This window comes from Ranitomeya variabilis, chromosome 6 (genome assembly GCF_051348905.1).
Source record: "Ranitomeya variabilis isolate aRanVar5 chromosome 6, aRanVar5.hap1, whole genome shotgun sequence".
Lineage (NCBI taxonomy): Eukaryota > Metazoa > Chordata > Amphibia > Anura > Dendrobatidae > Ranitomeya > Ranitomeya variabilis.
The window spans coordinates 465,981,128-466,004,960 of record NC_135237.1 but is presented as its reverse complement, the minus strand read 5'-3'; positions in this window follow the sequence as shown (position 1 = coordinate 466,004,960).

Below are 23,833 nucleotides of genomic sequence, written 5' to 3'. Positions count from 1 at the left end.
CCACAGCCTCCTGTTCCGACTCTCCCACTGCCAGAGAAATTTTTCGGTGATAGTAAATCTTGTAGGGGTTTCGTGAGCCAGTGCTCTATACATCTCGAGCTCCTGGCAGCACGTTTCCCCACAGAGCAGGCAAAGGTGGGATTTATTGTGTCTCTCCTGTCAGACAGGGCATTGGAGTGGGCTACGCCGCTGTGGGAGCGTGGCGATCATGTGGTGCAGAGTGCTCCGCTGTTCTTGAGCACTGTAAAACAGGTCCTTTTAGGGCCTCGAGTCACCCAAGATACGGCGCTCCAACTGTTGGCATTGACTCAGGGCTCGTCCTTGGTCAGCCATTTTGCCGTCCACTTCCACACCCTAGCATCTGAGCTCGAGTGGTCGGATAAAGCCCTTATCCCTATATTTTGGAGGGGGCTGGCTGACCACTTGAAGGATGCTCAGGCCACAAGGGAGATTCCCGCCACACTGGAGGAGTGTCTACCTGTATTGACCTCCGTTTTCACGAGCGGAGGTTAGAGCGGGCCCAGTGTAGGCAGAGGTTTTGGCTGGCTCCCACCTTTGCAAAACCTTTGGAATCTCCGGTCCTGGTCCCTGAGTCTCATGAGGCCATGGAAGTGTCACAAGCGGGATCTAAATCCCGGACCGCTCATACACTCAAGGTCTGCCATGTTTGCCAGCAGTCAAGACATCTTGCCACCAGATGTTCACAGAGGTTGAGGAAACATCAGCATCTAGTGGTAGTAGGTGGAGGTACACTAGACACGGCAAAGTTTGCCTTTAAATTGTTCTTCAAGGGGACAATTACAATTGGCTCATTCACTCACTCGGTAGAGCTCTGCGTGGATTCTGGAGTGGAGGGCAATTTTTTGACTTCTGCCTTTGCCCAACATCATGCAATACCCCTGGTAATGCTAGCTCAACCAGTAACTGTACGAGTGGTGAATGGGTCGACACTGCCCTCACAGATTACACACCAGACCATCCCATTCACTCTGTCCTTGTCGCCATCTCATCAGGAGATTATATCTCTGCTCGTCATTCCTGAGGGAATTGATGAGGTCCTGTTAGGGATGCCTTGGCTACAGTATCACTCTCCTCATACCAAGTGGTCCACAGGCAGAATTTTGGGATGGGGTGAATCTTGTGGGGATAGATGTCAGAGGGAGAGCGTTCAGGTTGCTACAACTGAGGTACCCGCAGATCTATCCTCTCTGCCCAAGCAATATTGGCCCTATGCGGATGTGTTCCCCAAAAGGGCTGCGGAGACCCTTCCGCCTCACTGCCCCTATGACTGTCCTATTGAACTCTTGCCTGGTGCTGAGCCTCCCCGGGGACAAGTCTATCCGTTATCTCTCCCGCAGATGGAGGCAATGTCTCAGTACATCCAGGAAAATATGGCAAGAGGATTCATTAGAAAGTCAGTGTCACCTGCAGGGGCTGGGTTCTTCTTCATGCAGAAGAACGAGGAACTACGTCCATGCATAGACTACAGGGGTCTTAATGCCATCACCGTTAAGAATAAATATCCTCTGCCACTGATATCTGAGCTTTTTGATAGGCTTCAGGGAGCAAGGGTGTTTACTAAACTAGATCTGTGGGGTGCTTACAACCTGATTCGCATCCGTGAGGGGGACGAATGGAAGACGGCTTTTAACACCAGGGATGGGCACTATGAATATCTGGTAATGCGCTTCGGCCTCTTTAATGCCCCAGCTGTCTTCTAAGACTTTGTAAATGATATCTTCTGGGATATGCTCTCCACCTCGGTCGTATTCTTTCTGGATGATATTCTCATCTACTCTCCAGATATTGACTCCCACCCGAGAGATGTTTGCAGAGTCTTCAACCTCTTAAGAACTAACTCCCTCTATGCCAAGTTGGAGAAATGTGTGTTTGAGCTGGATTCCTTACCTTTCCTGGGCTATATCATCTCCGCCCAGGATTGGCTATGGATCCTGCCAAACTACAGGCTGTGATGGACTGGCAAGAACCCCATACTCTTAAAGCGGTGCAGCGCTTTATAGGATTCATTAACTATTATCTCCAGTTCATCCCTCATTTCTCAACTTTAATAGCTCCCTTGGTAGCCCTCACCAAGAAGGGAGCAAATCTCAATTTGTGGTCTGAGGAGGTCTCCAAGGCCTTCACTTCTATTAAATCTCATTTTGCTAGTGCTCCCACCCTACATCGCCCCGATGTAGATAAGCCATTTATAATCGAGGTGGATGCCTCATCCGTTGGTGCTGGAGCAGTCCTCTTCCAAAAGGATGCTCAAGATTGGAAGCATCCTTGCTTCTTCTTTTCCAAAACCTTCACACCAGCGGAGAGGAATTTTTCCATCGGGGACAGGGAGTTGCTAGCAATGAAGTTGGCCTTCTCAGAGTGGAGACTAGGGTTGAGCGACTTTTGCTTTTTTAGGATCGAGTTGGGTTTTGTGAAACCCGACCTTCTCGAAAATCGGATCGCGTGAAATCGGCGTTCTACTGTAAAGTTGGGTTCCGGACCGGAACACGAAACCCAATGCAAGTTAATGTGGATTATTTTTTACATTTACTTAAAATCTCTCTCTCTCTCTCTCTGTCTCTCCTCTGTGCAAAGCATATGTTGTGTTTGACTGCGGAAATCACTGCAGCCCAAACGGTAATATGGCTCTATGACGCCGCAGAAACCAGGCCGGAACCTATGTCATCACGCTGCCCACACTCCTTAATTGGCTGAAAAAATGGCGGGGAAGGCGTCATACAAAACGCGACTTTGGTGCCAAGATCGCCGACCACGTGGCCGATCCCACGCTGGAGTCAGGTCGGGTTTCACGAAACCCGACTTTGCCAAAAGTCGGCGACTTTTAAAAATGAACGATCTGTTTCGCTCAACCCTAGTGGAGACATCTCTTGGAGGGGCTCGCTTTCCCTTCCAAGTATTCACATACCACAAGAATTTGGTCTGTTTACAGACCGCCCAGCGGCTAAATTCTCGCCAGGCCAGATGGTCCTTGTTCTTCTCTCAGTTCCATTTCACCCTCCATTTTCTTTCCGGGGAGAAGTATATTCGTGCCGATGCTCTCTCTCACTCCATTGTATCATCTGAGGAGGAGAGGAGGAGGAAGAGGAGCCTCGGCTTATTGTCCCTTCCGAGAGTCTGAGAACTGTGGCCCCGGTTTTGCTAGAGTCTGTGCCTCCGGGCAAGACTTTTGTACCATCCAGTTTGCGTCCGGAGGTTCTCTTTTGGGCTCACTCGTCTAGGGTGGGTGGACATTTCGGGACTTAAAGGACATCTGAGCTACTGGTGAGGACATATTGGTGGCCGCATATGGCCCGTGACATCACAGACTATGTTCGGGCATGTATAGAAAAAGAAGCAGCATCCGTTCCAGGTGAAAGTAGTATAAAAAAAGTCTTTATTCTTCCATCACATCATACAACGTTTCGGCCAAACATGGCCTTTGTCAAGTACTTGACAATACTTGACAAAGGCCATGTTTGGCCGAAACGTTGTATGATGTGATGGCAGAATAAAGACTTTTTTTATACTATTTTCACCTGGAACGGATGCTGCTTCTTTTTCTATATGTATATGTGAGTATTGGTCCAGTGGGATCCATGGGCTTTGGAGCGTGCATCCCAGTCATCTGAGTGCTGTTGGTTATTGCTTTTCTACATATGTTTGGGCATGTGTCTCCTGCACCAAGAACAAGTCTCCTTGTCAATGGCCAGCTGGGTTGCTTCACCCCCTGCTGGTGGCAGACAGGCCCTGGGAGATAGTGGGGATGGATTTTGTGGTGGCTTACCCAAGTCTCGTAGCTGCACCATTATTTGGGTGATCACTGACCATTTTTCCAAAATGGTGCACTAGGTACCTTTTCCATGGCTATCTTTTGTACGGGCTCTGATGACGTTGTTTATCAAACACATATTTCGCCTAAACGGTATGCCGGACAAAATTGTCAGTGACCGGGGTCCCCAGTTTGCGTCTCGATTCTGGAGAGAGCTTTGTCGTCTACTCAGTATTGAGTAGAATCTCTCCTCGGCATATCATCCCGAGACAAATGGGTTAGTAGAGAGGGCCAACCAGACTCTGGTCACATATCTAGGTCATTTTATTTCTGCCAGGCAGGATGACTGGGCATCCTTGCTACTGTGGGTGGAGTTTACACTTAACAACGCTGTAGCCGACTCCACCAGTCTGACTCCTTTCCTCCTTAATTACGGCCAGCATCCGCGGGTCCCTGTGCCTATGCCCATGTCTTCCGCTGACTCCAGGGTGGCAGACTGGGCTGTGGAGGCACGGGACATTTGGGACCACACTCAGGATGCCATTGGGGCCTCCAAGGAGAGAATGAGGTCCTCCGCCGATGCACATCGGCATCCTGCTCCGACCTTTGCTCCTAGCAACTTAGCGCGGCTCTCCGCCCGTAACATCAGGCTGCGAGTTGAGTCCACTAAGTTTGCACCTCGCTACTTGGGTCCCTTCAAGGTCCTTGAACAGGTTAACCCTGTGGTCTACCGTCTGGCCCTTCCTCCACGCCTAGGTATCACTGACACCTTTCGTGTGTCCCTCCTGAAGCCCGTGTACATGTCCCGGTTTTCCGAGTCATCTGCCGGCACATCGGGTTCGTCTTCGGACGATTATGAGGTGAACGCTATTTTAGGGTGCAAGGTGGTACATGGCAAAAAAATTTTATTTGGTGGACTGGAAGGGTTATGGCCCAGAGGACAGGTCCTGGGAGCCTGCTGAGCACATTCGAGCTCCGCAGCTCATTGCTGCCTTCGAGTGTAGCGAGGTCCAAGGAGGGGGGCCTAGGAGGGGGGGTAATGTTAGGTGTCGAGTTCCCGCCTCTGCACAGGGGGAATCTTGAACCACCTCCGCTGCGGTCTCCCATTCTTCTCCAGCCACAGTGGAGCCTGCTCAGCGGAGACATCGGTCTCAGCATCTGGCTCAGGCAGATACTGGGTGACTGGTTACTACTGTTCTTCCAGGCTCTGCCTTTGTAGCCAGTACTGGTCAGTGGCAAGCAGACATCTCTGGGACTAAGTCCTGCTTTTCCCCTTCTGAGCATGCCCAGGGTAAGACCTCTCATTGGAGGTCGGGGGTCACATGCTCAGATACTGTAGCAGCTCCCATTTGTCCTCTAGGAAGGTCCTGAAGTTGTTGCAGCTATAAAAGGTTTACATGGCCGCACGGCCATGCGCTAGTATCAAACCAATGTCTATGAGCTCAGCACCAGTGTGGTCATGTCTGGATGCGGTTAGGGTTTGGCTGAAATAAGCCCCTAGAACACCGGCACCTCCGGTGAGGAGTTTGTATGAGTGTATTCAGGGCCTTGGCTGAAATAAGTCGCTGTTTTCTCTGACTGCATGACCACAGTTTGCTCTGGTTGGTAGCTGTGTACCTCTGTGAGGTTAACAGGGCACAGCATCTTGTTCCTAGCGACTCTGTGGAGTTAACAATAATAATACATATATATACTCGGTGCATTCTGCCGACCCTAACAATTACTTTCTCCATTCAGGAGGCATCTTGAAGCTGTCATTACCAATACAGGCTATTGTACAAAGTATTAACTACATTTCAGTAATCATGTTTAATACTTTTTCCCTATGTCATTTCTTGCCTTTTTAACTTGTATAGGTTGTTACCAACATCTGGTCAGAATTTCATGTCAATAGTACCTTTAGAAATTTATTTACTTAGAAAATTGGTGACATATTCAATACTTATTTCACTGCTGTATGTTTAATGATTTTTTAGCAAGGGAGGTTATCTTTATTGATTTTTATACATATTAATGTGAGTTGGTATGTGGTCATCAAGCTTGGTATGTAAATATTAAGTTTCTTATGCAGTTTGGGCATTGCCCATGACTGTTAATGGCACATAGGCTTTGTGAAAACACACTGCCTCAGAATCAGCCTCCCCATGGTTTCTCTAACTTTGCAAATGAAGTTAAATAGTAACAAGCAATCAAGAAGTAGTTATGTGCATACAACAGTTATTTTGTATGAACATATGCATTTACCCTTATTTTATGGAGGCATCACTTGTAACCTAGCAACATTTATAAGCTGTCAACACATGAAATGTATTTTTAACCAAAAAAATAAGTAGTCACATTTGTAGAACAAAAGCCTGCATACACTACTACTGACTGCAGAAGACAATAACATACAACCAGATGGCATGCCATGATGCTGTAGACAAATGTCAAATGCGATGGTGTGACTGTTTCTATTCTTCATGTTAGTGATGTTATCTGAAGTCTCCTCTTTTAATTTATATCAATCATATTCAACCTTCCCATTGGATGCATATGGTCCCCAATGTATTTCTTTTCAGCCATCAGTCAAAGCAGCAAAAATAATTCATAAATGGTGTCTCTTGAATAATAATTACGTTTTAACACTTAGAGTTTAATCTAAATCTCTAATGTTTCTTAATGTTTGTAGGGCAATTCATACATTTTTGAAAACTTGCGTTGTCTGTGACAGGCCTAGCCTGTCCTAATTGCACACCTATATTTTCTCAGTTGCATATGTTTATTCATATAGTATGTCAACAAGGAGTGAATGCTTAAAAAGCTAGCCTTATAAACAGGAAATATCACCGATCCACAGAGTAGGTGCTAAATGTATGACCACTGCTGGGACCCTTGCCGATCAAGGGAACGGGAGTCCCAAAGTCACAGGTGTGAATGATCTTTAGTGGTAGATATAAAAACTGAAGGAAATGCATGAGGACACAATATAAATGTATCACGCAAATCATGCAAAATATACTGTATAAGGTAGTATGCAAAAATAGGATGAGAATCATAAAACAAGTACCCCCTGTGTTTGATGTAAGGATGATAAGCAAGTGAGAATGGTACAGAAAGTTAAAACACTTAATGTAGGAATCACAAGTAAGCAAACACGACATATACACCAATATATCAACAATCCCAACTCATGGCATAGGAACATCAGTGAGCATGAGTTGTGGGTACATATGCTCACTAAAGGCCCCTATGCACAGTAGACTAATGTTGGCCAAACCCATAGATATTCATGGGTTCATCTGACAGTCTAATGTGAATGGGGCCTCCCTACTGTCCGCCAATAGTTGTCGGGGACAGAAAGTTTCAGCATGACTGATTTTGATCAGATAATCCATGTATTCTTTAAGAGAAAGAGTTGACGGGCAGCAGCTCTCTCATACAGAACACAGCAAGGCTTGGCAGAGCTAGTGCTCCTGTGTATGGGAGAGTCAAGGGAGATAGCTGTTGACCATACGATGGTTCGGCCACCTGCCATCTACAGTGTATGGTGGTGTAGCAATGCCAGGTAGGCCAGGAATTAATCCTAGCTCTGCAGGCTTTGATTAGTGCGCCTGGCTGGCTCTGCATATAACCAGGCTATGTTTTCATATAAAGCAGTCAGCTCAGGGAAGCAGACCAGATTGGCTATGCCTTTGAGTTGAAGAGAGCGAGACCGGATTGAATCTCTCTTTGAAAAGATTCTTTACAGGCCGTGTGCAGAGAACCACAAGCAATAAAAAACTGCATGTGTTTTGACCAAAACTGAATTGCCTGTGTGAACGCTACCTAAGGCCTAATGCTTACCACAGAGAGTGAATCATTACAGTGGATTTATCAGTTCATTCACATAGGGTACTTTCAAGACCCTCAAGTTCAATTTGGTCTTTGTTCCTGCAGCCTGCAGCAGCAGTTAGCCAGAAACTATCATCCACGAGAATTCATGAACTAAGATTCATAGGAATGGAAAAAATGTTACAAAAAATGTCCTATATTGCTGTTGTGCCTTTATTTTTGTTGGCTTTTGTTTTACTGTAAAACTGCTTTAAAATGCATAACAAACTCAGGAGGAAATTGTTTTGCTTACAAGAAGCTTAATTTAGGAGTCTTAATATTGAAAAAGGGGAACAAACGTCAATAATAAAGTAGTATGTAGTAATAAATGAGCAAAATGAGAAAACTTATCTTTTTTAAATGTATTTTATTTGCCTCTTGTTTCCTAATTATACTTCTAAAATCCCTTTCAATGTATAGAAAACAAAGTTTATTTAAATTTGACTTTTGTGTCTCAGTTTTCGGATAGGTTTTGCATGTGCGTTTGTAGATATAAAACATAGTTATTGTAGTCTATGGATGTATCTAATTTATCAGGATTTGTGGACTAAAACATCTTGTGTGGTTAATGAAAGGCACATTTTTATTCTGAGAAAAAAAATCATGATATACGAGTGTCCTAGTTTTTTTGCGGCAGAAATAGTTAGTCCTATGATTATCCTAATTAATTTACTCTGGCTGATGTAGCATATGCATTATTAACAAATCCAGATTTTCTCATAGTTTAGTTTAATTTGTTACATCTATTGTAGGAAGTAATAGTCTCTTTTTTTATATACATAAAGGGAACCTGTCACTGATTCAGGACCTGTAGATATTGTACAGTATGTATATATAGAGATAGCAAGAAAGGGGAAAACCGGCACCATGGAAAAAAGTGGTTGTATATATGCTAAATGTGGAACTGATCGCCAAGCAGCAGTAACTGTGTGCTCATCCAAGATTAGTCCATATGAAATAGAAAAAAGAAGACCGTGGTGGCACTCACTGGTTCTGTTTAAAAATCCAAAGTTTTACTCAAACATCTTGTTAAAACTATTGGAAGGGGAGGGAGTGACACGTAAGATGGATGGTGGCCGTTTCGCACCTATATGCGCATTTCAAGCCTGGAACTGAATGGAGGATGCGAGACGACAGGTAGGAACAGGGGACTGAAAAAAGTGCGGAAAAAATATATATCCTGATTTTCTGCTTAAAAACTACTGATATTGCATACCTAAATTACATAAATCTCTCTCAAAATCTTCAGGCCACCCCATTATCTGAGGGCTGGGGTAAATGTAACTTTCTGGCATCAATGTAAAAAAGGAAAGCATGACTTAGCTATGACATTTATGTAACTGTTAAGGGACATTATGGCTAGCTTTTTTAAGGGAGCATAATGGATAGTGCTATAGAGGACTCTATCACTACGCTACTGTGTTGGCACCTTGAAACTTAAAATCATGTGACAATTGAAAACCTGCCATGGCTGCATATACCAACCTTTTCAACTTCAGATATAAAAAAAGTATTCATCCTGTCTTCTCCACTTCCTAATTAAAACTAAGTCCTATAGTTAGAAGGTACCTATCCTCTACATACACAACATGAGAGAAGACAAAATAATACAAAATAGAAACAACTCAACATAAGTAGTATAATCAGAGTCATATTCTACTAACAAATATGTTCAAAACCAAAGGTAACTGACCATGTAGCTACATGGTTAATATCTTTGGACTTCAGTGCATAAGAGTAAACTTCACTACAAAATTCATATTCCTTATAATTTCTCTAAACTCTAACTTTGCACATAACAAAAAACGTTTCACATAGCATGCAACATATATTTAAACTGGACATATAGCACTAGGACTAGAATTGCAAACAAAATGTGTAATATGGTGTGTTATAATACTTCAAACAGATGTTTTCTTGATATTTGAAGGACATATACAAAGGACCCCCTTATCCAACCTTAATCTCCAAGGGGCTATAGTAGTTAAATACCCTTTATTTAAGCAGCATTCAAATATAATACCATATTACTACAGATCTATATATGAAAATATGTATATATAGGTATACATATTAGTCCTCAAAAAAACTAAATACCCTAGGTCACACTTCGTACATAACTATATTACTTAGAACCAATAAAGGCACATGAAGTGTATAAGAAAAAATCAATTTTATTTCAAATAAATACACATAAAATCTTATCAATTATACATAATGGATGCCTCAAGGAACAACTAATGACATTCAGCAGAAAGACACACCAAAAGGCATGAAACAAATTAGACACAGAATGGTGTGGTCATGTGGTGACAATGGGAACCAAATAGCAACAATCATAATTTAGGCAAAGTGCCATTCATCAAACCAAAATGGAAATCTGTTAACCACAATCACCAACCATGAACACAACTCAATAAAGTGTCTATGTGCATAGTGCTGTTTTGCTGTCATAGAATAAAGTGCATAATCACATGATATTAATACCTGAAAGGTTCAGAATCATCAATACTGCTGTGTCTCACCCCGATGCGCGTTTCACCTATTCTTCTTCCGGGGGCATGTATCAGTGAGGGGGCCAGGAGGCCTTTTTAAATGTCCATTGTCCTTTCAGAAAACTGGAATGTGAAGCCGGTGATACAATTGTACATCCTGAGACATGGCGGCACATCTAGCGCTTGCGTCACTCACTCGGGGACTTCCCACCTCCGGCCAGTGGAACGCAAGCGTTCCACCCTGCAGTAGCAGAGCAGAAGTCAAGCGCCACTGTTTGGTGTCGGAGGTACAAAATCCAAAGTGACTAGAGCAGCGCATGCGCACATCTCAGGACGGAAAGTGGATTTAAATAATGTAATACCATGGATATTGAGTGCAGTGTGTATTAAATAATTATCAAAATTACTCTATGTGAAGTGATGCTTTACTAAATATTACATATGAACCTTAGAAATATGAATTAGTTGAAACGTGCTGTGACAAAACTAATTAAAGGGACACTAACATGTAAAAAAGTGCACTGTAATGTATGTGCTATGACAAAACTAAAAGAGGACACTAACAAGATACAATACATGTGCTGCATCTCAATTAAAATATAAACTATACCCCTTATGTGTATCAATAGCTGAAGCATTGAACTTGGTTCTATACTAAACATGAATTGGCATTGTTATTTAGCCAAAGTGAAACGTAAACTAAAGGTGTACATAAAGTGACTGTTGGCGGATATTTAGCCCAATATAATTAGCCAACGAATATCTAAACAGTTTCCTATACAAACCCATGTGCCCTGTTGTACATGAACTATGCACAACAATCCAACACCGGTATCCCATCCCCTGGATACAAAGACACAGAAATCCATAGTAAGGAAAAACCATGTAGAACCACTATTGCCAAAAATGATAAATATGTATCAGGATCCAATAATAACAATCATGGAGTCTTCACCACATAAATACAAGATAACACCACACTGTTTTTAAATATTCATGGAAGGATTTCCAAAATAATTCCCCAAAAGACACATATCAACCTATTGTATTTTCGGATCCCTTGTCACCAGGTAGCTCACAATGGTCCAAAATATAACATATTCACTGGTGTTTAAACCAATTACATTCTTTATCTGATGCTTTGTCACCTGGTGACATGACGTCCATACTGCATCAAGCAGGGTCATAGTTCCAGCTAAATAGTTCCAAAATATTGGTTTTAATCAGGATCCCTCAAGTTTCAATATTATATATCCCTAAAGTTCCAAAAATTTCAAAGAATGTCTTCAAAGGAATCTCCGAAAAATCCCTCTCAGGGATAACATCAATTGGCTTGTACAGCAGCAGTGACAATCCACCCTCAAGTCCGTGGACCCCATAAATTGGAACCACACATGGCCAGTGGCACAAATAAATGATATGATGCTGACATCAATTTCTGAAGGGACAATAAATAACCATTAATACAATGAACATTAAAACAATAAAAGAAAAGGAACCACCCACCCCTAAAAACTTCCATATAAAGATGATCAATGTACTTTCACAAAAATGCCCCAAAACCAAAACTCTCGTTTAATCCCTGAGGTGCTAATGTGCCTAGATGATAAATCCGACTCTCTACTTGTGCCAAAGTTTTACCCATATTTCCCCCTCTGATCCCCAGTGATATCGAATCAATACCTTTGATCTTTAGGCCATGTGGGTTACATTGATGGTGTTTCTTGAAATGTTTAGGGAGGGTTTTGAGAGTCGAATCATCCAGTACTGTCAGGGCATTTCTGATATCTCTAAAATCCTCTTGTGTCCAAAGTTTTAATTTACTTGTTGTTAAGCCAATGTAGATCTTATTGCATGGACACATGGCATGGTAGATTACCCCATGAGAGGTAGACGTGATGTATTTCGTTATGGTAGAGTGAGGACCTTGCTGACTATAAGAGCTTACACACTATTGGAGAGAGACTTACTCTGTGAGTCTGAAGAAGGGAAACGACTCTTCTATACAAACTGTGCTTCACTGGGAACCGCTGATTTCTGATGGCCCACGTACTGACTGCCAATGTACAATGTATGATGATGCGTAAAATGTCAAAGCTGCAGGGCATTACAGAGAAGAGTGAGCAGCTATGCCAAAGGAGTCCACTCTCTGATGCTTCAGCAGTGTGGAAAATGGTGGCGGGCAACTTTTCTCTGGTTTCGGCAGCAAAACTGAGCAGTCAGGTAGGTGACTGCAAGTATATGATATCCCACACAGACATGCGTGGCCTCACTCAATTCACTTCTATTGAGCAAGGCCGAGCACGAATAGTTGGGATGTTGCCAAAGGTATGAAAATCTGCATGCTTATGGTCACATGACAGCTCAGTCTTGCCGCTGAAGCAGGAAAATCTTCACAACGTGTACTGCATTCCATGTGAGGATTCACAATTCTGCATTCAAATAGAGTGACTGCAATCTTTTGTGATAAACCTGGACAACTCTTTTAAGTGAAATTTTAAAATTAAAACCTGTTTAATACTAAATTCACTATAGAATCTTTATTGGAAAGAAATTGTTAAGTATTTTGTAAAATCGTTAAACAGTCCTGATAATTTTCTATGTAGGATTATCTAACTCTAAATAGTAGTCATGCATTTACCAAATAACACCACTATACAAAGGAACAAAGGTTAATATTACCAATAATACAATTATACAAGAAGTAATAACACTGCTGCACCATGGCCACATATTATTGCCAAATAGTGAATGAAGAATACCACTATATGGTTACAGAATACAAGCCACGTATTATGACTCTCATTTCTACCATACAGTGATCATGTAGTGGTAGATTCCATTTCTATATGGGCACTATGCAGGCAGTATTAGGAAATGCTAGAAATCTAGTGATTTAAAGTAGGCGTCTTCACTTCACTTCGCGGAGTCATTCATCTTCCAGTCAAGATGCCTTCCAGACATTTGTATCTCCTTGCATTCCAGCATGTTCACAGTCTTTTCTCTTACCTTACACAAACTCCCCATCCTGTTGGTAAAAGTCCCACAGATGATAATAATGCCTCCTTAAAGGGGTTGTCCAAACAAAACCAATAAGTCCCCACACGGGGCAGACCTGGGCCTCCAACCCCACTGTATGGGCAGTACTTGGCGTAATTCACTTGATTCACTCTGAACAGAAAAAAGCAGAATCTCATCATTCATTAACCAAACTACCCAGTGTATTATTAAATAGAGATATACTGTAGGTAGATTTGTGAAAGAGGGTAGCTTAATATTTGTATGCAGGTGAAAAGTCACTGTTACTGGTGGGCCCTTGACACTCCAGTCCGACACTGGTGGGAGATACAACACAGAACTCACTATTTAGTGAATGGTGACTTTGTACACCCCTTGTACTGCCCTGATAATTGAATCAATTGGCTGCAGGGAGAATATAAGTTAAGCTTTTCTCTGTAGCCACTCTTCCAGTTATACTGCCACACATTATTAAACTGCCTTCACACAGTAATAATGCATCCCTTTTTGCTGCAACACAGGAGTAGTATCCTGTCGTCAGCCTGATATGGTATTAGCGCTCCATGTGAGCCTATATAGCAGTAAAATTCCCCTTTTGCTCACACAGTACCATGTTTGAGCCTCCACTCAGCCGTTATTTCATCATTTGCACCACCAGTCATCAGTAATCCCTCCTTTTAGCCCCCATACAGTTGTAATGTCCTTCCTTTGTGCACCTACATAGTAGAAGTCCTGCTTTATGCCTCTGTTATGCAGGTGTCTGGATGCAACGCACACATAATGCAAGGCAGGAGCCATCAGTGATCAATATATTTCTATTTAAATGCAATAGTATTTTACAGTAAATTAAAGTAACTCTGAACAATTAGTAATGATGATAATAAAGTACTGTATATACTCGTCTATAAGCCGAGTTTTTCAGCACATTTTTTTGTGCTGAAAATACCCTCCTCGGCTTATACATGAGTCATGGCACAGAAAGCAGGCAGGGAGGGAGGGGAGGAGGTGAGTATGATGTTTGTTGTTTTTTTTCAATAGGAAACATGCACACAGGGATAGGGGATAAGGAGGCATGCATACAGGTACAAAATGGAGGAGGCATTCATACCAGGACAGGGAAGAGGAGGCATTCATACAGGGATGGAACGGGGGAGGCATGCAGACAGGGGCAGGGATGGGGAGGCATTCATACCAGGAAAGGGAAGGGGGAGCCATGCATACAAGGACAGGGATGAGGGAACAATACATACCCGGCTTATACTCGAGTCAATAAGCTTACCCAGTTTTCCGTGGCAAAATTATTTGCCTTTGCTTATACTTGGGTCGGCTTATACTCGAGTATACATGGTAAGTTAACAACTAAATAAATAACAATAAGTTTGGAATGTCAAATAAAGTCTTTCTATATATAACGTTAATGTTCCCTTAACAAAAGTGGTGCACCCATTCAGGGAGAGTCATCATATAAGTTCTCTCTGTATCTCTGGCCTTAGCGTATTGAGCCTAATCATGCACCAACCGGCCCCCTCCCAACCTGTTGCCCTAGGCCCAGCAGACCCTGGTACCATTGGTTATACCTGGAAGTGACAGCCCTGCTCACTCGTGTTGTCCTTCTACAATCGCAGGCATGCCTTTCCTGTCGCTGTTTCCTCATGACCATCAACAGAAGTCTCTTGGGCTTGGTGCAGAAAGGACTAGGCTCTTGACAGGCAAAGTCTGGTCTCTGAGGCTTCAAACCGACTTGGGGTGTGGATCCTGGTCCTGATCAGCTTAGGCGGAACTCAGAGTTCTCCTGAACGGAATCCGAGCCTTGCTACAAGGTGACCAACAGCTTGGTGGCGTAGACTTGCCTCTGAGGCCTGTCATGCTGGCCTGAGGGACATCCATGAAGCGCATCAGCTCCACTCTTTTCTCTGGGGCCCAATCTCCCTGTTATGTGGCTCGCAGACCTTTCATATTCAGGAACTGTGAGCTGCCTGTCACCTGATCAGGTCCAGCACCTGAACTAGCTCCCCATGCAAATCTTCCAGAGCCATCTCATCTCAGCAGATGCCAGTCTATTTCCACTAATGTGGCCTTCTGCAATCACTAATATCGTTTGATGAACCTCTTGTACGCCACAGCAATAAAGCAGACTGTTGAATACAAGAGTAAAGCCTCTTCAACCAATAGATGTATAGATAGGCGATCTATCTACTATATAGATCCACAATACACGATACACAGGATCACTTGACAAAACTGAGCTTTCCTTTGTTCTCTATGAAAGAGCCACTGCCAGAAGACTCTGGCAGTGGCATATCTCATTGAGAATAAAACAATCAGGTGGCCGAAATCGAACATGCTGAATATTTATCTCCTTAGAAAGGGGAGTGTCAGGAGACCCCCATACATCTTAGATTATCAGCCGAGCCCATCTATATAAGCAAGTTCAGCCATTCTTAGTCATATTTGTATGAAAGCTTCAAGTGGTAGGGCAGGGAGCCAACTGCTCTTTACTTTAGCATAGTTTTAACTGGATTTGCATTCTGAGGATGCAAATCCAGCTAAAAGGGGTTCATGTCTTAGCAACAGAAGCAGCAACCCATTGCATATACTAAATGCGGAGCATCGATGAACAATAAATATCAAAGTTTATTTAATAAATAGTCCAATAAGAATTAAAATTAATTAGTATCATACAGTAACACACAAGATAATGCCAGGAAATGCTGAACCCCCAGCCCCCCGGGGGGGTTCATCATTTCCTGGCATTATCATGTGCGTTACTGTATGATAGTAATTAATTTTAATTCTTATATGGACTATTTATGAAATAAACTTTGATATTTATTGTTCATCGGTGCTCCGCATTTTCTCTTTTTCTTCATGATGTTTTTGGAGCGGATTGAGTGAGCTTCGGGGTGGGGGCCACTACTTGCCACACTCCCAACCTCACAATATGTATTTGGGATTTTTGTTACCATTGCATACATGGTGCTTGGTGGAGATGAGCTGCTTGGTGGTGGGTTCCTGAATGGGTTAACATTGACCTCCAAATATCTGCTACAATTTCTTTTAGAACCGTCTTTAATAAACATTATTTTTCTTCATTGGGGTTATTTTAGAAATCAAAAAATTCTCAACAAATACATATAGTTATAGTACTGAAACAGTATGCCCAAGATCAATATGGAAAGATGGTGAATAGACGGGAGAAGAATATTGATAAAAATTCCATTATAACAATATGCACCTTCAGTGACGCGGTGAGAAAGGAAACTCTCTGTAGTCTCCAAATTGACTGCTTGTTTTTGCAGTTTTCTATCTCCATTTGCAAAGGAAACATAACTGGAACACAAACAACTGTTTTAATATGAAATACTACTGCTTTCTATGCCATCCAAAAGCTACTCACTAAATAAATAATTGAATTAAAGTTTTCCAATTCCTATAGGTTTCATTTTATAGTATTGTATGATTCAGAATAGAAGAATACAGTTAAATAAGCAATACTGGACAGAAATTACACAAATGCAAAGAAAACACTGGCTGTATAATACAGCAGAGAAGCTTGCTCTCATTAATTTACATTATTTGTATAGCCGCCAGGATAATATGAGAGCCATCATACAAGGGGTTTGTTACTGTGAAGCTGAACACCAAACAAAGCCCATCTAAATATGCAAATCACAACCCCCTAGGGGAAGAATTAAGCAATTAAACTTAAACATCCAGAGATTGTGCTGTACCTCACTGACACGCAGTGATTTTAGTTTATTTAAATCATGTGACCATGCAAATTGAAAAAAAAGGCAAAAAAGAACTATGGAATAGTCTAAGTAATTTCTCGTAGCCACCCAAGCAAAAATAACATTAAATCTATAATTTAAAATTTCATACACATAAATACATATACAATATGCAAACTTGAATACAAAGATGTTAATAATATACATAATAAATGCAGATGTAAAACTAAAAATACAGCGACATAATAGGACATGATGAGAAAAAATGTTAAGCATGTTCAAACTCCGTATGTACAAAATCCCAAAAAGTCTATATAATAGGCAAACACAAGCATGAAAGATGCTCAAGTAACACAAAATGGAAATCAATCAAATCTCTTTGTCAGGGCTTGTTCACACTAGCGTTGATTCTGTTATGCAAGAGAATCAAGCAGATTATGGTAATGACACTAAGCTCAAACTCTGCCAGAGTTTGAGCCGAGTGTCTTCTGAGTATGATTCAATTCTCTTGCATGAGAGAATCGCAGCACTGCACATGCGGAGAAGATGGAGAATATAATTTCTCCATCTTCTCCATTGTCTCTGTGAGAGTACATCCAAGTACAGTACGAAGTTTCACATGCACCCATAGACTTATATGGGTGTGCATGATCTGAATATCGGAACCACTCGCAGCATGCTGCGATTGTTTTCTCTTGCTGAATTGGCATGAGAAAATAATCGCAGATCTGCATTGCCCCATAGTATAATATTGGGCAAAGTGCTATCTGATAAAACATTGGATAGCATTCAGCTGTGTTATAGAGCAGTGTGAGAGGTCCCTTACTCTGGACTCCATCTGACCTTGGTTCAAGGCAGCATTTACAGTAGGTGTACGCGCTCAGCATAGTGCACAGTATAAATGTGAGCCAAGCCTTACTGCGATCTTCGTGAGGCAGAATGAACAAATCAATAGCAGATCAAGAATTGGTTTCATTTATTTTTTACACTGTTCCTCATGCTGTATAATTGATTAGTTAACTTTATTCTTTGTATCGGTGCGATTACAGCAATACCAGATTTACATCTTTTTTATGTTTGGTTGCTGTCCCACACTTAAAGACGCTTTAAAACTAAAAAACGTTTCTGCATTGCCATATTTTGTGGGCTATAATTTTTCTTTATTTCTCTTGACAAAGTCATGTGAGGGCTTTTTTGTGGAATTGGTTACAGTTTTTATTGGTACCATCGGGCACATAACTGTTATGGTTCTCAATGGCAAGAGAACATAGCCCAGCAAACATAAGAACTAGCTCTTGGAAGGATGGAAACTTAAACTGACCATGAACTAAACCTGCCGCACAACTAATAGTAGCCGGGTAGCGTTGCCTGCGTTTTATCCCTAGACGCCCAGCGCCGGCCGGAGGACTAACTAATCCTGGCAGAGGAAAATATAGTCCTGGCTCACCTCTAGAGAAATTTCCCCGAAAGGCAGACAGAGGCCCCCACAAATATTGGCGGTGATTTTAGATGAAATGACAAACGTAGTATGAAAATAGGTTTAGCAAAATTGAGGTCCGCTTACTAGATAGCAGGAAGACAAAAAGGGCACTTTCATGGTCAGCTGAAAACCCTATCAAAATACCATCCTGAAATTACTTTAAGACTCTAGTATTAACTCATAACATCAGAGTGGCAATTTCAGATCACAAGAGCTTTCCAGACACAGAAACGAAACTACAGCTGTGAACTGGAACAAAATGCAAAAACAAACAAGGACTAAAGTCCAACTTAGCTGGGAGTTGTCTAGCAGCAGGAACATGCACAGAAAGGCTTCTGATTACAATGTTGACCGGCATGGAAGTGACAGAGGAGCAAGGCTAAATAGCGACTCCCACATCCTGATGGAAACAGGTGAACAGAGAGGATGATGCACACCAGTTCAATTCCACCAGTGGCCACAGGGGGAGCCCAAAATCCAATTTCACAACAGTACCCCCCCCTCAAGGAGGGGGCACCGAACCCTCACCAGAACCACCAGGGCGATCAGGATGAGCCCTATGAAAGGCACGGACCAAATCGGAGGCATGAACATCAGAGGCAGTCACCCAAGAATTATCCTCCTGACCGTATCCCTTCCATTTGACCAGATACTGGAGTTTCCGTCTGGAAACACGGGAGTCCAAGATTTTTTCCACAACGTACTCCAACTCGCCCTCAACCAACACCGGAGCAGGAGGCTCAACGGAAGGCACAACCGGTACCTCATACCTGCGCAATAATGACCGATGAAAAACATTATGAATAGAAAAAGATGCAGGGAGGTCCAAACGGAAGGACACAGGGTTAAGAATCTCCAATATCTTGTACGGGCCGATGAACCGAGGCTTAAACTTGGGAGAAGAAACCCTCATAGGGACAAAACGAGAAGACAACCACACCAAGTCCCCAACACAAAGCCGAGGACCAACCCGACGCCGGCGGTTGGCAAAAAGCTGAGTCTTCTCCTGGGACAACTTCAAATTGTCCACTACCTGCCCCCAAATCTGATGCAACCTCTCCACCACAGCATCCACTCCAGGACAATCCGAAGATTCCACCTGACCAGAAGAAAATCGAGGATGAAACCCCGAATTACAGAAAAAGGGAGACACCAAGGTGGCAGAGCTGGCCCGATTATTGAGGGCAAACTCCGCTAAAGGCAAAAAAGCAACCCAATCATCCTGATCTGCAGACACAAAACACCTCAAATATGTCTCCAAGGTCTGATTCGTCCGCTCGGTCTGGCCATTAGTCTGAGGATGGAAAGCAGATGAGAAAGACAAATCTATGCCCATCCTAGCACAGAATGCTCGCCAAAATCTAGACACGAATTGGGTACCTCTGTCAGAAACGATATTCTCCGGAATACCATGCAAACGGACCACATTTTGAAAAAACAGAGGAACCAACTCGGAAGAAGAAGGCAACTTAGGCAGGGGAACCAAATGGACCATCTTAGAGAAACGATCACACACCACCCAGATGACAGACATCTTCTGAGAAACAGGAAGATCCGAAATAAAATCCATCGAGATGTGCATCCAGGGCCTCTTCGGGATAGGCAAGGGCAACAACAATCCACTAGCCCGAGAACAACAAGGCTTGGCCCGAGCGCAAACGTCACAAGACTGCACGAAGCCTCGCACATCTCGAGACAGGGAAGGCCACCAGAAGGACCTTGCCACCAAATCCCTGGTACCAAAGATTCCAGGATGACCTGCCAACGCAGAAGAATGAACCTCAGAAATGACTTTACTGGTCCAATCATCAGGAACAAACAGTCTACCAGGTGGGCAACGATCAGGTCTATCCGCCTGAAACTCCTGCAAGGCCCGCTGCAGGTCTGGAGAAACGGCAGACAATATCACTCCATCCTTAAGGATACCTGTAGGTTCAGAATTACCAGGGGAGTCAGGCTCAAAACTCCTAGAAAGGGCATCCGCCTTAACATTCTTAGAACCCGGGAGGTAGGACACCACAAAATTAAACCGAGAGAAAAACAACGACCAGCGCGCCTGTCTAGGATTCAGGCGTCTGGCGGACTCAAGATAAATTAGATTTTTGTGGTCAGTCAATACCACCACCTGATGTCTAGCCCCCTCAAGCCAATGACGCCACTCCTCAAAAGCCCACTTCATGGCCAAAAGCTCCCGATTCCCAACATCATAATTCCGCTCGGCGGGCGAAAATTTACGCGAGAAAAAAGCACAAGGTCTCATCACGGAGCAATCGGAACTTCTCTGCGACAAAACCGCCCCAGCTCCGATTTCAGAAGCGTCGACCTCAACCTGAAAAGGAAGAGCAACATCAGGCTGACGCAACACAGGGGCGGAAGAAAAGCGGCGCTTAAGCTCCCGAAAGGCCTCCACAGCAGCAGGGGACCAATCAGCAACATCAGCACCCTTCTTAATCAAATCAGTCAATGGCTTAACAACATCAGAAAAACCAGCAATAAATCGACGATAAAAGTTAGCAAAGCCCAAAAATTTCTGAAGACTCTTTAGAGAAGAGGGTTGCGTCCAATCACAAATAGCCTGAACCTTGACAGGATCCATCTCGATGGAAGAGGGGGAAAAAATATATCCCAAAAAGGAAATCTTTTGAACCCCAAAAACGCACTTAGAACCCTTCACACACAAGGAATTAGACCGCAAAACCTGAAAAACCCTCCTGACCTGCTGGACATGAGAGTCCCAGTCATCCGAAAAAATCAAAATATCATCCAGATACACAATCATAAATTTATCCAAATAATCACGGAAAATGTCATGCATAAAGGACTGAAAGACTGAAGGGGCATTTGAAAGACCAAAAGGCATCACCAAATACTCAAAGTGGCCCTCGGGCGTATTAAATGCGGTTTTCCACTCATCCCCCTGCTTAATTCGCACCAAATTATACGCCCCACGGAGATCTATCTTAGAGAACCACTTGGCCCCCTTTATGCGAGCAAACAAATCAGTCAGCAGTGGCAACGGATATTGATATTTAACCGTGATTTTATTCAAAAGCCGATAATCAATGCACGGCCTCAAAGAGCCATCTTTCTTAGCCACAAAGAAAAAACCGGCTCCTAAGGGAGATGATGAAGGACGAATATGTTCCTTTTCCAAGGACTCCTTTATATATTCTCGCATAGCAGCATGCTCAGGCACAGACAGATTAAATAAACGACCCTTAGGGTATTTACTACCCGGAATCAAATCTATGGCACAATCGCACTCCCGGTGCGGAGGTAATGAACCAAGCTTAGGTTCTTCAAAAACGTCACGATATTCAGTCAAGAATTCAGGAATCTCAGAGGGAATAGATGATGAAATGGAAACCACAGGTACGTCCCCATGCGTCCCCTTACATCCCCAGCTTAACACAGACATAGCTTTCCAGTCAAGGACTGGGTTATGAGATTGCAGCCATGGCAATCCAAGCACCAACACATCATGTAGGTTATACAGCACAAGAAAGCGAATAATCTCCTGGTGATCCGGATTAATCCGCATAGTTACTTGTGTCCAGTATTGTGGTTTATTGCTAGCCAATGGGGTGGAGTCAATCCCCTTCAGGGGTATAGGAGTTTCAAGAGGCTCCAAATCATACCCACAGCGTTTGGCAAAGGACCAATCCATAAGACTCAAAGCGGCGCCAGAGTCGACATAGGCATCCGCGGTAATAGATGATAAGGAACAAATCAGGGTCACAGAAAGAATAAACTTAGACTGTAAAGTGCCAATTGAAACAGACTTATCAAGCTTCTTAGTACGCTTAGAGCATGCTGATATAACATGAGTTGAATCACCGCAATAGAAGCACAACCCATTTTTTCGTCTAAAATTCTGCCGTTCACTTCTGGACAGAATTCTATCACATTGCATATTCTCTGGCATCTTCTCAGTAGACACCGCCAAATGGTGCACAGGTTTGCGCTCCCGCAGACGCCTATCGATCTGGATAGCCATTGTCATGGACTCATTCAGACCCGCAGGCACAGGGAACCCCACCATAACATCCTTAATGGCATCAGAGAGACCCTCTCTGAAATTCGCCGCCAGGGCGCACTCATTCCACTGAGTAAGCACAGCCCATTTACGGAATTTCTGGCAGTATATTTCAGCTTCGTCTTGCCCCTGAGATAGGGACATCAAGGCCTTTTCCGCCTGAAGTTCTAACTGAGGTTCCTCATAAAGCAACCCCAAGGCCAGAAAAAACGCATCCACATTGAGCAACGCAGGATCCCCTGGAGCCAATGCAAAAGCCCAATCCTGAGGGTCGCCCCGGAGCAAGGAAATCACAATCCTGACCTGCTGAGCAGGATCTCCAGCAGAGCGAGATTTCAGGGACAAAAACAACTTGCAATTATTTTTGAAATTTTGAAAGCAAGATCTATTCCCCGAGAAAAATTCAGGCAAAGGAATTCTAGGTTCAGATATAGGAACATGAACAACAAAATCTTGTAAATTTTGAACTTTCGTGGTGAGATTATTCAAACCTGCAGCTAAACTCTGAATATCCATTTTAAACAGGTGAACACAGAGCCATTCCAGGATTAGAAGGAGAGAGAGAGAGAAAGGCTGCAATATAGGCAGACTTGCAAGAGATTCAATTACAAGCACACTCAGAACTGAGGGAAAAAAAAAAAAAAAAAAAAATCTTCAGCAGACTTCTCCTTTCTCTCCTTTCTCTGTCAATTAATTTAACCCTTTTTCGGCCGGTCAAACTGTTATGGTTCTCAATGGCAAGAGAACATAGCCCAGCAAACATAAGAACTAGCTCTTGGAAGGATGGAAACTTAAACTGACCATGAACTAAACCTGCCGCACAACTAATAGTAGCCGGGTAGCGTTGCCTGCGTTTTATCCCTAGACGCCCAGCGCCGGCCGGAGGACTAACTAATCCTGGCAGAGGAAAATATAGTCCTGGCTCACCTCTAGAGAAATTTCCCCGAAAGGCAGACAGAGGCCCCCACAAATATTGGCGGTGATTTTAGATGAAATGACAAACGTAGTATGAAAATAGGTTTAGCAAAATTGAGGTCCGCTTACTAGATAGCAGGAAGACAAAAAGGGCACTTTCATGGTCAGCTGAAAACCCTATCAAAATACCATCCTGAAATTACTTTAAGACTCTAGTATTAACTCATAACATCAGAGTGGCAATTTCAGATCACAAGAGCTTTCCAGACACAGAAACGAAACTACAGCTGTGAACTGGAACAAAATGCAAAAACAAACAAGGACTAAAGTCCAACTTAGCTGGGAGTTGTCTAGCAGCAGGAACATGCACAGAAAGGCTTCTGATTACAATGTTGACCGGCATGGAAGTGACAGAGGAGCAAGGCTAAATAGCGACTCCCACATCCTGATGGAAACAGGTGAACAGAGAGGATGATGCACACCAGTTCAATTCCACCAGTGGCCACAGGGGGAGCCCAAAATCTAATTTCACAACAC